At 42.0% G+C, this 12450-nt stretch overlaps 2 protein-coding genes across 5 annotated transcripts in view; both read right to left on the bottom strand.

Moving 5' to 3' along the window:
• The window catches only part of LOC118150202 (uncharacterized), a 60845-nt gene extending 49601 nt beyond the window's left edge, over window positions 1–11244 (bottom strand). For all 3 annotated transcript variants that reach the window (XR_013530935.1, XR_004738186.3, XM_078359878.1), the window contains exon 1: window positions 11036–11244. The gene's annotated coding sequence lies outside the window, so the exon portion shown is untranslated. The remainder of the gene's footprint in view (window positions 1–11035) is intronic.
• Window positions 11245–11464: 220 nt separating this feature from the next.
• LOC100392046 (uncharacterized) overlaps window positions 11465–12450 on the bottom strand; it is a 79174-nt gene continuing 78188 nt past the window's right edge. For both annotated transcript variants that reach the window (XM_078359871.1, XM_078359874.1), the window contains one exon: window positions 11465–11803. The gene's annotated coding sequence lies outside the window, so the exon portion shown is untranslated. The remainder of the gene's footprint in view (window positions 11804–12450) is intronic.

Here is a 12450-nt window from a genome sequence, read left to right as displayed (position 1 = left end):
TCTTCTCAGCACCACATCACACCTACTCTAAAATTGACCACATAATTGGAAGTAAAGCACTGCTCAACAAATGCAAAACAACTGAAATCATAACAAACAGCCTCTCAGACCATAGTGCAATCAAGTTAGGACTCAGAATTCAGAAACCGACCCAGAACCGCACAGCTTCATGGAAACTGAACAACTGGCTCTTGAATGTTGACTGGGTAAACAACGAAATGAAGGCAGAAATAAAGAAGTTCTTCGAAACCAATGAGAACGAAGACACAACGTGCCAGAACCTCTGGGATACATTTAAAGCAGTCTCTAGAGGAAAGTATATAGCAATAAGTGCCCATATGAGGAGAATGGAGAGATCCAAAATTGACACCCTATCGTCAAAATTGAAAGAGCTAGAGGAGCAAAATCAAAAAAACTCAAAACCCAGCAGAAGACAAGAAATTACTAAGATCAGAGCTGAGCTGAAGGAGATTGAGACACGAAAAACCCTTCAAAAAATCAATAAATCCAAGAGCTGGTTTTTTGAAAAGATCAACAAAATAGACAGACCGCTAGCCAGATTGATTAAAAATAAAAGAGAGAACAACCAAATAGATGCAATAAAAAATGATAAAGGGGAAATCACCACAGATTCCACAGAAATTCAAACCATCATCAGAGAATATTACAAACAACTCTATGCACATAAACTAGTAAACCTGGAAGAAATGGATAAATTCCTGGACTCCTGTGTCCTCCCAAGCCTAAACCAGGAGGAAGCTGAAACTATGAATAGACCAATAACAAGGCCTGAAGTTGAGGCAGCAATTAAGAGCCTACCTCACAAAAAAAGCCCAGGTCCAGACGGGTTCACAGCCGAATTCTACCAGACACACAAGGAGGAGCTGGTACCATTCCTTCTAAAACTATTTCAAACAATCCAAAAAGAGGGAATCCTTCCCAAATCATTTTATGAGACCAACATCATTCTGATACCAAAACCCGGCAGAGACCCAACGAGAAAAGAAAACTTCAGGCCAATATCCATGATGAACATAGATGCAAAAATCTTCAATAAAATATTGGCAAGCCGATTGCAACAGCAAATCAAAAAACTTATTCATCATGATCAAGTAGGATTCATCCCAGCGATGCAAGGCTGGTTCAACATACGCAAGTCTATCAACGTAATTCACCACATAAACAGAACCAAAAACAAAAACCACATGATTATCTCAATTGACGCAGAGAAGGCATTTGACAAAATTCAACAGCCCTTTATGCTAAAAACCCTCAATAAACTCGGTATCGATGGAACGTATCTCAAAGTAATAAAAGCTATTTATGACAAACCAACAGCCAATATCATACTGAATGGGCAAAAACTGGAAGCATTCCCTTTGAAATCTGGTACTAGACAAGGATGCCCTCTCTTACCACTCCTATTCAATATAGTACTGGAAGTTCTAGCCAGAGCAATCAGGCAAGAAAAAGAAATATAGGGTATTCAAATAGGAAAGGTGGAAGCCAAATTGTCTCTATTTGCAGACGACATGATAGTATACCTAGAAGACCCCATCGCCTCAGCCCAAAAACTCCTGAAACTGATAAACAACTTCAGCAAAGTCTCAGGATATAAAATCAATGTGCAAAAATCACAAGCATTCCTATACACCAATAACAGACTTAAAGAAAGCCAAATCAAGAGCGAACTGCCATTCGCAATTGCTACAAAAAGAATAAAATACCTTGGAATACAACTCACAAGGAACGTAAGGGACCTCTTCAAGGAGAACTACAAACCACTGCTCAACGAAATCAGAGAGGACACAAACAGATGGAGAAACATTCCATGTTCATGGTTAGGAAGAATTAATATCGTGAAAATGGCTATACTGCCCAAAGTAATTTACAGAATCAATGCTATCCCCATCAAGCTACCATTGACTTTCTTCACAGAACTGGAAAAAACCACCATGAACTTCATATGGAACCAAAAGAGAGCCCGCATAGCCAAGTCAATTCTAAGCAAAAAGAACACAGCGGGGGGCATCACACTACCGGATTTCAAACTATACTACAAGGCTACAGTAATCAAAACAGCATGGTACTGGTACCAAAACAGAGATATAGACCAATGGAACAAAACAGAGGCACCGGAGGCAACACAACATACATACAACTATACAATCTTTGATAAACCTGACAAAAACAAGCAATGGGGCAAGGATTCCATGTTTAACAAATGGTGTTGGGAAAACTGGCTAGCCATGTGCAGAAAGCAGAAACTTGACCCCTTCCTGACACCTTACACTAAAATTAACTCCAGATGGATTAAAGACTTAAACATAAGACCTGGCACCATAAAAACCCTAGAAGGAAATCTAGGCAAAACTATCCAGGACATAGGAGTAGGCAAGGTCTTCATGAACAAAACACCAAGAGCATTGGCAACAAAAGCCAAAATAGACAAATGGGACCTAATGAAACTCCACAGCTTCTGCACGGCAAAAGAAACAGTCACTAGAGTGGATCGGCAACCAACAGAATGGGAAAAAATTTTCGCAGTCTACCCATCTGACAAAAGGCTGATATCCAGAATTTACAAACAACTCAAGCAGATTTACAGGAAAAAAACAAACAAGCCCATTCAAAAGTGGGCAAAGGATATGAACAGATACTTTACGAAATAAGACATATATGAGGCCAACAATCATATGAAAAATGCTCATCGTCACTGGTCATCAGAGAGATGCAAATCAAAACCACATTGAGATACCATCTCACGCCAGTTAGAATGGCGATCATTAAAAAATCTGGAGACAACAGATGCTGGAGAGGATGTGGAGAAAAAGGAGCACTTTTACACTGTTGGTGGGAGTGTAAATTAGTTCAACCATTGTGGAAGATGGTGTGGCGATTCCACAAGGCCTTAGAAATAGAAATTCCATTTGACCCAGCAATCCCATTACTGGGTATATATCCAAAAGACTATAAATCGTTCTACTATAAGGACACATGTACACGAATGTTCATTGCAGCACTGTTTACAATAGCAAAGACCTGGAATCAACCCAAATGCCCATTGATAATAGACTGGATTGGAAAAATGTGGCACATATACACCATGGAATATTATGCAGCAATCAGAAATGATGACTTCGTGTCGTTTGTAGGGACATGGATGAATCTGGAAAACATCATCCTCAGCAAACTGACACAAGAACAGAAAATGAAACACCGCATATTCTCACTCATAGGTGGGTGATGAAAAATGAGAACACATGGACACAGAAAGGGGAGTACTAAACACTGGGGTCTATTGGTGGGAAAAGGGGAGGGCCAGTGGGAGTGGGAGGTGGGGAGGGATAGCCTGGGGAGAAATGCCAAATGTGCGTGAAGGGGAGAAGAAAAGCAAAGCACACTGCCATGTGTGTACCTACGCAACTGTCTTGCATGCTCTGCTCATGTACCCCAAAACCTATTATCCAATAAAAAATTTAAAAAAAAAAAAAAAAAGAGTGAGAATGTGCAGTGTTTGGTTTTCTGTTTCTGTGTTAGTTTGCTGAGAATAATGGTTTCCAGCTTCATCCATGTCTCTGCAAAGGACGTAAACTCATCCTATTTTATGGCTGCATGGTATTCCATGGTGTCCATGTGCCACATTTTATTTATCCAGTCTATCACTGATGGTCATTTGGGTTGGTTCCAACTCTTTGCTACTGTAAACAGTGCTGCAATAAATATATGTTTGCATGTGTCTTTATAGTAGAGTGATTTATAATCCTTTTGGAATATACCCAGTAATAGGATTGGTAGGTCAAATGATATTTCTTTTTTTTTTTTTTTTTTTTTTTTTGAGACGGAGTTTCGCTCTTGTTACCCAGACTGGAATGCAATGGCACGATTTCAGTTGACCGCAACCTCCGCCTCCTGGGTTCAAGCAATTCTCCTGCCTCAGCCTCCCGAGTAGCTGGGACTACAGGTGTGCGCCACCATACCCAGCTAATTTTTGTATTTTTAGTAGAGACGGGGTTTCACCATGTTGACCAGGATGGTCTCAATCTCTTGACCGTGTGATCCACCCGCCTCGGCCTCCCAAAGTGCTGGGATTATAGGTATGAGCCACCGCGCCCAGCTCGGTCAAATGGTATTTCTAATTCTAGATCCTTGAGGAATCGCCACACTGTCTTTCACAATGATTGAACTAATTTACATTCCCACCAACAGTGTAAAAGTGTTCCTATTTCTCCACATCATCTCCAGCATCTGTTTTCACTTTTAAATGATTGCCATTCTAACTGGCATGAGATGGTATCTCACTGATATTTTCATTTGCATTTCTCTAATGACCACTGATTATGAGCTTTTTTCATAAGTTTGTTGGCCACATAAATATCTTCTTTTGAGAAGTCTCTGGTCATATCCTTCACCTAATTTTTGATGAGGTTGTTTGTTTTTTCTTGTAAATGTGTTTAAGTTATTTGAAGATTCTGGATACTAGCCCTTTGTCAGATGACTAGATGGCAAAAATTGTTTCCCATTCTGTAGGTTGCCTGTTCACTCTGATGATAGTTTCTTTTGCTGTGCAGAAGCTCCTTAGTTTAACTATATCCCATTTGTCTATTTTGGCATTTGTTGCCATTGCTTTTGGTGTTTTAGTCATGAATTCTTTGCCCATGCCTATGTCCTGAATGGTATCGCCTAGGTTTTTTTCTAGGCTTTTTCTGGTTTTAAGTCTTATGTTTAAAACTTTAATCCATCTTGAGATAATTTTTGTAAAAGATGTAAGGAAGGGGTCCAGTTTTAGTTTTCTGCATATAGCTAGTCAGTTTTCCCAACACCATTTATTAAATAGAAAATCTTTTCCCCTTTGCTTTTTTTTTCTTTTGGTCAGGTTTGTTCAAGATTAGATGGGTGTACATGCGTGGTGTTATTTCTGAGGTTTCTATTCTCTTTCATTGGTCTGTATATCTGTTTTATTACCAGTACCATGCTGTTTTGATTACTGTAGCCTTGTAGTATAGTTTAAAGTCAGGTAGCATGATGCCTCCAGCTTTTTTCTTTTTGCTTAGGATTGGCTTGGCTATGCGGGCTCTTTTTGATTTCATATAAAATTTAAGTAGTCTTTTTCTAATTCTGTGAAGAAAGTCAATAGTAGCTTAACGGGGACAGCATTGAATTGATAAATTACATTGGGTAGTATGGCCATTTTCCCTATATTGGTTCTCCCTATCCATAAGCATAGAATGTTTTCCATTTGGTTGTATCCTCTCTTATTTTCTTGAGCCATGGTTTGTAGTTCTCCTTGAAGAGGTCCTTTATGTTCTTTCCTAGTTGTATTCCTAGGTATTTTATTCTCTTTGTAGCAATGGTGAATGGGAATTCACTCATGATTGAATTCTCTGTTTCCTTATTATTAGTGTATAGGAATGCTTGTGATTTTTGCACATTGACTTTGTATCCTGAGAGGTTGCTGAAGTTGCTTATCAGCTTAAAAAGATTTTGGGCTGAATGGGCCAGGCGCAGTGGCTCACGCCTGTAATCCCAGCACTTTGGGAGACTGAGGCAGGTGGATCACGAGATCAAGAGATCGAGACCATCCTGATAAACATGGTGAAAACCCGTCTCTACTAAAAATACAAAAAATTAGCTGGGTATGGTGGCGTGTGCCTGTAATCCCAGCTACTCGGGAGGCTGAGGCAGGAGAATTGCCTGAACTCAGGAGGCGGAGGTTGCAGTGAGCCAAGATCGTGCCATTGCACTCCAGCCTGGGTAAGAAGAGTGAAACTCCATCTCAAAAAAAAAAAAGATTTTGGGCTGAGACAACTGGGTTTTGTAAAACACAATCATGTCATCTGCAAACAGACAATTTGACTTCTTCTTGTTCCTTTATTTAAGAGAAAAAAAATATTTATTTATTTTAAGAGAAAGAATATTTATTTTCCTTTATTTATTTATTTATATTATTTTAAGAGTCTGGCAATGTTGTCCAGGCTGGAGTGCAGTGGCTATTTATAGGCGCCATCCCACTAATGATCAGCACGGGAGTTTTGACCTGCTCCGTTTCCAACCTGAGCCAGTTCACCCCTCCTTAGGCAACCTGGTGGTCCCCCGCTCCCGGAAGGTCACCGTATTGATCCTGAACTTAGTGCGGACACGGGATTGGCATAGTGCACTACAGCCCAGAACTCCTGGACCCAAGCGATCTTCCCACCTCAGCCTCCCAAGTAGCTGGGACTACAGGCACACACCACCGCGCCGGCGACTTCTTCTCTTTCCTATTTGAACACGATTTACTACTTTCCCTTCCCTGATTGCTTTGGCCAGAACTTCCAATATTATGTTGAATAGGGGTGGTGAGAGAGAGCATCCTCATCTTGTGCCAGTTTTCAAAGGGAGTAATTTCCGTTTTTTGCCCGTTCAGTATAATATTGGCTGTGGGTTTGTCATAAATAGCACTTACTATTTTGAGATATGTTCCATCGATACCTAGTTTATTGAGAGTTTTTAGCATGAAGAAGTGTCAAATTTTATCGAGGACCTTTTCTGCAACTATTGAAATAACCATGTGGTTTTATCATTGGTTCTGATAAAGTGATGGATTATGTTTATTGATTTGCACATGTCGAACCAGCCTTACATCCCAAAGATAAAGCTGATATGATCACATTGGATAAGCTTTTGGATGTGCCACTGGATTTAGTTTGCCAGCACTTTATTGAAGGTTTTCACATCAATGTTCATCAGGGATATTGGTCTAATCTTTTTTGTGTGTGTCTCTGCCAGGTTTTGGTATTAGGATGATGTTGGTCTCCTAAAAGGAATTAGGAAGGATTCCCTCTTTTTCTATTGTTTGGAATTGTTTCAGAAGGAATGGTACCAGCTCCTCTTTGTACCTCTGATAGAATTTGGCTGTGAATCCATCCGGTCCTGGGCTTCTTTGATTGGTAGGCTATTAATAACCGCCTCAGTTTCAGAACTTGTTATTGGTCTATTCAGGGACTCAACTTCTTCCTAGTTTAGACTTGGGAGGGTATATGTGTTCAGAAATGTATCCATATTTTCTAGATTTTCTAGTTTACTTGCGTACAGGTGTTTATAGTATTCTCTGATGGTAGTTTGTATTTCTGTGGGATCAGTGCTGATATCCCTTTTATTATTTTTTATTGCATCCATTTGATTCTTCTTTCTTCATTAGTCTGGCTAACAGTCTGTTTTGCTGATCTTTAAAAAAAATAGCTGCTGGCTTCACTGATTTTTTGAAGGTTTTTTGGTGTCTATCTCCTTCACTTCTGGTCTGATCTTAATTATTTCTTGTCTTTTGCTAGCTTTTGAATTTGTTTGCTATTGCTTCTTTATTTCTTTTAATTTTGATGTTAGGGTGTCAATTTTAGATCTTTCCTGCTTTTTCTCGTGGGCACTTAATGCTATCAGTTTTCCTCTAAACATTGCTTTAGGCGTGTGCCAGAGATTCTGGTAGGTTGTGTCTTTGTTCTCATGATTTTCAAAGAACTTATTTATTTCTGCATTAATTTTCTTATATAGTCAGTAGTCATTCAGGCACAGGTTGTTCAGTTTCCATGTAGTTGTACAGTTTTTAGTGAGTCTTTTTTTTTTCAGTAGAGATGACATTTCACTATGTTGGCCAGGCCAGTCTCAAACTTCTGACCTCGTGATCCATCCAGCCTTGATTCAGTTTCTTAATCATGAGTTCTAATTTGATTGCGCTGTGGTCTAAGAGACTACTTTGATTTCCTCTCATTTCCATTTACAGAGGAGTGTTTTACTTCAAATTATATGGTCAATTTTAGAATAAAATTTGAGTAAGATTTGAGTAAGATTTGGCTGTTGATACTTGTATATGATTCATGAAGTTCTTGTGCTGTGTTTTTCAGCTCCTTCAGGTCATTAATGTCCTTCTTTAAATCGGTTTCTAGTTAGCAATTCCTCTAAGCTTTTTTCAAGGTTCTTGGTTTTCTTGCATCAGGTTAGAACATGCTCCTTTAGCTCAGAGGAGTTTGTTATTACCCAACTTCTGAAGCCTACTTCTGTCAGTTGATCAATCTCACTCTCCATCCAGTTTTGTTCCCTTGCTGGCAAGGAGTTGTGATCCTTTGGAGATGAAGAGACATTCTGGTTTTTGGAATTTTCAGTCTTTTTGTGCTGGTTTCTCCTCATCTCAATAGATTTATCTACCTTTGGTGACCTTCAAATGGGGTTTCTGTATGGATGTCCTTTTTGTTAATGTTGATGCTCTTTCTTTCTGTTAGTTTTCCTCCCTTTTTTTTTAGATGGAGTTTCACTCTTGTTACCCAGGCTGGAGTGCAATGGTGCAATCTCGGCTCACCGCAACCTCCGTCTCCTGGGTTCAAGCAATTCTCCTGCCGCAGCCTCCTCCCGAGTAGCTGGGACTACAGGCGCGCACCACCATGCCCAGCTAATTTTTGTATTTTTAGTACAGATGGGGTTTCACCTTGTTGACCAGGATGGTCTCGATCTCTTGACTTTGTGATCCACCCGCCGCGGCCTCCCAAAGTGTTGGGATTATAGGCGTGGGCCACCACGCCCCGCCCTAGTTTTCCTTCTAACAGTCAGGTCCTTCTGCTGCAAGTCTGTTGGTGTTTGCTGGATGTTCACTTCAGACCTTTGCTTCGGTATCACCAGCAGAGGCTCCAAAACAGCAAAGATTGCTGCCTTTTCCTTCCTCTGGAAGCTTTATCCCAGAGGGGCACCCACCAGATGCCAGCCAGAGCTCTCCTGTATGAATTGTCTGTTGACCTCTGCTGGAAGATAGCTCCCCGTTAGGAGGCATGGGAGTCAGAGACACACTTGAGGAGGCAGTCTGTCTTTCAGCAGAGCTCAAGCACTCTTCTGGGAGAACCGCTGCTCAGCAAAGCCACTGTAGCCAGACTGCCTCTCTAGATTCTGCCTGTTTGGGCAGGGAGTCTCTGAAAAGAAAAGAAAAAAGCAGCAGCCCCAGTCAGGGGCTTCTAGATAAAACCCCCATCTTTCTGGGAGAGAGCATTGGGGGAAGGGGCAACTTAGGTGCAGCTTCAGCAGACTTAAATGTTCCTGCCTGCTGGCTCTGGAGAGAGCAGCCGTTCTCTCAGCACAGTGCTTGAAAGGACATTTTATTGAAGATGAATTAATATGGTACACTTTAAGTTATGGAAAGGAACTTATAAAGAAAGAATTTTTTTTTTTTTTTTGAGATGGAGTTTCGCTCTTGTTACCCAGGCTGGAGTGCAATGGCGCGATCTTGGCTCACCGCAACCTCCGCCTCCTGGGTTCAGGCAATTCTCCTGCCTCAGCCTACTGAGTAGCTGGGATTACAGGCACGCACCACCATGCCCAGCTAATTTTTTGTATTTTTAGTAGAGACGGAATTTCACCATGTTGACCAGGACGGTCTCGATCTCTTGCCCTTGTGATCTACCCACCTCAGCCTCCCAAAGTGCTGGGATTACAGGCAAGAATTTTTTTTTTTTAAATGGAGTCTTGCCCTGTCACCCAGTCTGGAGTGCAGTGGCATGATCTTGGCTCACTGCAACCTCCACCTCCCGGGTTCAAGCAATTCTCCTGCCTCAGCCTCCTGAGTAGCTAGGATTATAGACACACACCACCACACCTGACTAATTTTGATATTTTTAGTGGAGATAGGGTTTCACTGTGTTGATCAGGCTGGTCTCAAACACCTGACCTCATGATTCACCCACTTCGGTTTCCCAAAGTGTTGGGATTACAGGTGTGGCCACCATGCCTGGCAAAGAAAGAGATTTTATGTAAGAAAGAATCTTGTATGGTAAATTCTTATCTTAAAAGAAAATGGCTGTTTCTTTAAAGGATGTTTAGAACAAGTCAGAAAGTTAAAGTATATTGTAAGAGTGTCTGTGAGAGTCAAAGGGAACTTAAGAATTAAAGAAAAGAAATTGCCAAGATTAACACTAAAGTTATTTTAGCCACCCAAAAACATATTTCTTTCAATCAGATCACAAGTTATAAAAAATGGCCTAAACCTAAAATTATTCTCTAATTGCTTATCAAAGGGAAAAATGTATGTTTTCCTCAAGGAAAATGTTACTTTCATATTAGCATTTCTGGTAATGTAAAGAGGCATCTATTGGAGGCAAATTGGTATTATAATACATTGGGATAACTAACAGGTATCAAACTCTACTGTCATAGTTATGGCCCATAGTACCCCCAGTATTAGTGGTAATCTTAATACTCATATTGTAACTCTATATTTTCAACTTTCTTGTAAAATTTATCCTTTCCTGACTAGTAGCAATCAAACTTCAAATGATGCTGCAAACAGAGCCACATGTGGATATGCCATTCTTCCAAGAACACTTAGATGAACCTCAGGAGGAGCCACAAGTGCTGCCCCCCACCTGATGCCCCATTTCAGCAGGAAATAGCCACAAAGAATCGTCATCCAATACCCCCTAATAGCAGTTAGGTTTGCATCTCTTGAGAGGGAGATAATAAAGGAGTTGTTAAGAAATTCTTTTTAGCCAGGCACGGTGGCTCATGCCTGTAATCCCAGCACTTTGGGAGCCTGAGGCAGGTGGATCACAAGGTCAGGAGTTCGGGACCACCCTGACCAACATGGTAAAACGTTGTAAAATCTTGACATCCCTGCAGGCTTGGATTCGCCCAGAAGGCATCTGAGACACTCTGTCCACCTGATCTGCCCCCATGGGAGGCCAGTTCCAGGTGTTGCCACCTCTGCTCTGCATTGGACTTGCTTTGTCCTGGTTTCCACCTTTTCTGGGCAGCAGTGCTGAAAAGCACAAGTCCCTGTGTTTGGAGATCAAGGCAGAGCCTTTGGTGGGTAGCCCAGGTTGAAGGGAGGCAGTCAGCTCATGGAGCTGGGAAATATTTTGCTGACAGCCTCCCCGAGAGTCTCAGGTATGTTTCTGGGGTCCAGCGACCCCCCCACCACCCTAGCCACACCTCACCAGACTGAATCTCCAGCCCCAAGGGACCCAATTCCTGCCCATGCCATTCAACCCAGAATCAAATCAGAGGAGCCGTCCTGAGTGCCCACCTCTCGGTGAAGTGCCCTCCTCTTCCTCTACCTGGACCCGAACAGGAAAGTGAGCTCAAGGAGGTACTAAGATCAGGACTGCCAGGGTCGTGCGCTGCTTGTGGCATTCAGCCTTGTTCCCAGTGGCCGCCTCCCCTGCACCGCCTCCACCGTTTTGCTGCGCGGCTGCAGCCGGAGAGCCCTGACCTTCCGGAGGCCTGTCAGCCCATGGGCTAGCCTCGAAGGCTGAGCTGGGTTTGACGTCACACTGACTGCCACCGTAGCCTGGGGAACGGTCTCAGCGGCTTGGCAGAACAGGAGCCCTCTGTGGCACTGCGTGGGTGTTAGGCTCTGCACCCCCCCATTCCCTTTCCTGGGGATCCTCGTAACAGTCACGTGATTCTGGGAGTTTAGTAGGGCCGAACCAGGCTGAAAAAACATCAAGTGGAATTTTTTTTTTTTTTAAATTTTTTATTGGATTATAGGTTTTGGGGTACATGAGCAGAGCATGCAAGACAGTTGCGTAGGTACACACATGGCAGTGTGCTTTCTTTTCTTCTCCCCTTCACCCACATTTGGCATTTCTCCCCAGGCTATCCCTCCCCACCTCCCCCTCCCACTGGCCCTCCCCTTTTCCCCCCAATAGACCCCAGTGTTTAATACTCCCCTTTCTGTGTCCATGTGTTCTCATTTTTCATCACCCACCTATGAGTGAGAATATGCGGTGTTTCATTTTCTGTTCTTGTGTCAGTTTGCTGAGGATGATGTTCTCCAGATTCATCCATGTCCCTACAAACGACACAAACTCATCATTTCTGATTGCTGCATAATATTCCATGGTGTATATGTGCCACATTTTTCCAATCCAGTCTATTATCAATGGGCATTTGGGTTGATTCCAGGTCTTTGCTATTGTAAACAGTGCTGCAATGAACATTCGTGTACATGTGTCCTTATAGTAGAACGATTTATAGTCTTTTGGATATATACCCAGTAATGGGATTGCTGGGTCAAATGGAATTTCTATTTCTAAGGCCTTGAGGAATCGCCACACCGTCTTCCACAATGGTTGAACTAATTTACACTCCCACCAACAGTGTAAAAGTGTTCCTTTTTCTCCACATCCTCTCCAGCATCTGTTGTCTCCAGATTTTTTAATGATCGCCATTCTAACTGGCGTGAGATGGTATCTCAATGTGGTTTTGATTTGCATCTCTCTGATGATCAGTGACGATGAGCATTTTTTCATATGATTGTTGGCCTCATATATGTCTTCTTTCGTAAAGTATCTGTTCATATCCTTTGCCCAATCAAGTGGAATTTTAAGGATGCATGTAAGATCCCTAAGGATCCCGACAACGCTTCAGGCCCGCCTCAGCGGTATTGTGGCGCGTCTCCCTCAAAGCTGTCCCTACTGGGTTTTCCAGGAACAGCCT

The sequence above is a fragment of the Callithrix jacchus genome, chromosome 22 (genome assembly GCF_049354715.1).
Source record: "Callithrix jacchus isolate 240 chromosome 22, calJac240_pri, whole genome shotgun sequence".
Classification (NCBI taxonomy): domain Eukaryota; kingdom Metazoa; phylum Chordata; class Mammalia; order Primates; family Cebidae; genus Callithrix; species Callithrix jacchus.
Note: the sequence above shows the minus strand (reverse complement) of the source record. Positions and strands in the feature narration are given on the sequence as shown.